Source organism: Propithecus coquereli, unplaced genomic scaffold, assembly GCF_000956105.1.
Source record: "Propithecus coquereli isolate 6110/MARCELLA unplaced genomic scaffold, Pcoq_1.0 Scaffold282, whole genome shotgun sequence".
Taxonomy (NCBI): domain Eukaryota; kingdom Metazoa; phylum Chordata; class Mammalia; order Primates; family Indriidae; genus Propithecus; species Propithecus coquereli.
This window is the reverse complement of record NW_012148419.1, coordinates 2,781,405-2,783,327: the sequence shown is the minus strand read 5'-3', so window position 1 is coordinate 2,783,327 and position 1,923 is coordinate 2,781,405. Positions and strand designations below refer to the sequence as shown.

Genomic DNA, 1,923 nt, shown 5'->3' with positions numbered 1-1,923 from the left:
TGAGAAGTGGTTGATTTCTAGTTATATTTCAAAGATAGAGTTAGTAGGATTTACTAATGGCTCACATGTGAAGAGTGAGAGAAAGAAAAGTCAAGGATGATGTCAAGATTTTGGCCCGAGAATTTGGAATATTGGGTAATTAGTGAGATGCGGAAGATCATGAGTGGAGATGACAAGTTGCAATTGAGTACATGAGAGGAGCTCGAGGCTGGAGATAAAGATATGAAGATGCCTTGCATGATGGTTAGTGCCAGTAGGACAGTGGGCAAGGATTTCCTGTTGAGTCTAAGTATGATTCTGTACATATCTGAGCTTGTCTGATCATCTGATCAAAATCCTATTTTAATGAAAACTAAGGAACCTCCTAGGAGGGAACTTGTGCCAAGATTAACCCAATAGAAAATTCTTTAGACCTTCACAAAGAGGGAAGATTCTGAACAGCATGGGTACTATCACTTCAACTTATCTTGTAATCCAAACTCTGTAGGTAGGTGAGCAGGAAGGATGTAAGTAAAAACTAAAGAGCGTCTGAGCATGGAGCACATGACTGATGACCTGCCTCCTTGAGGCACCCTAACAGAAACCCACAGAACAGTGGCCACGCAAGAGAAAAGACCAGCACCTGGAAAAGCAATATGAGCTCTTGGTGGAAATGGTCTTCTTCACCAGCTAATGTGAAACAAATCCTTGGACAAACTTTTGCAGGTGATTTTTCAAGGCTTTGAGGTCCTATGTTAGGCAGTTGTGGGCAAAAATCAGTGAGATCTGTGTTACTGTCATAATTTCATCTAGTTGGCTCTACTTGGAAAAGAAAGCTGTGGTTATATTATGTATTATCACTAATGAAAGGGATTGAGGAAAGGAAAGTAGTAAAAGTACAAAAGAATGGATTATTTCTTCCTTTAAGTCTAAGAAATTGAAAGGAAAATATCACATAGCAGAATCCTTAGTAACCACAAAAGATTCAGTGTAGCTATAGTTGTGGTTGAATATACAAATATAATTAACCTAGTCCTGAGAACTAGATGTAACCCCAAATCACCCAAGCTAGGCAAAAGACATTAAAGTAAAAATCAATTTACAATGCTACGTGTTTTAAAAGGCAATTGTTTTTTCGAAAATGCATCTTCATTTGTTGGGTAAAGAAAAGAAACATATAATAAAGCTAAAAACATCAAAATATATAAGTGTGTCAGTCTAATAACTAAAAAAGCAAATAATCCTGTTTTATACATTATTTTAGAAGAAAAGGGTATATTTATTAGTAGGAGCATTTCTCTGGCCCAGTGTCTTTGTATAAGAAGTATCTTTGAGTAAGAAATGACATTTGCCCACCATTTTCCATCTAATCTCCAAAAATGTTTTAAAAACTAATTATAAAATATCATTATGGGTCATTCAATGCATCCATTTCTAATCTTAGGAAAATAATTTATTTGGACTATCCAAATGAACACCAAATACAGTGCATGAGAAGTCACAAGATAAGGAACCTGTCAATAAACTAATACCATTCTGAATAATTTGCATCAAAATTCATTGTGAATCTATAGCAATAATATTTATAGTGTCAAGACATTTTTCTAACAATTAACTTTATTCTCCTATCTAAATGTAATGCGATAAATATGAAAATTTTCTAGGTTAAACATAGCCTCAGTTGAACCTATGGAATATACCCATGCACAATAAGCATAATATGAGGAAAGAAATAGCTAATATATATGATATTTACTATGTGTCAGGCATTCTCTAATCTCTTTTTACAAAGAATTTCATATTTAAATTCTCTTATAAATCTAATGAAGTAGGTAGTGTTGTTATCCCCATTTTACAGATAAGGAAGCTGAAGGACAGAGAGGCAAAATGCCCAGTCACACATCCAGTATAGAGTACTTGATTTGAACACAGGCAGTCTAAAGA

The 1,923-nt window shown here is 34.6% G+C and overlaps 1 protein-coding gene across 1 annotated transcript in view; it reads left to right on the top strand.

The window, feature by feature from the left end:
* GLIPR1 (GLI pathogenesis-related 1) overlaps window positions 1-1,923 on the top strand; it is a 46,614-nt gene that overhangs the window by 5,460 nt on the left and 39,231 nt on the right. The gene's annotated exons all lie outside the window — the stretch shown is intronic.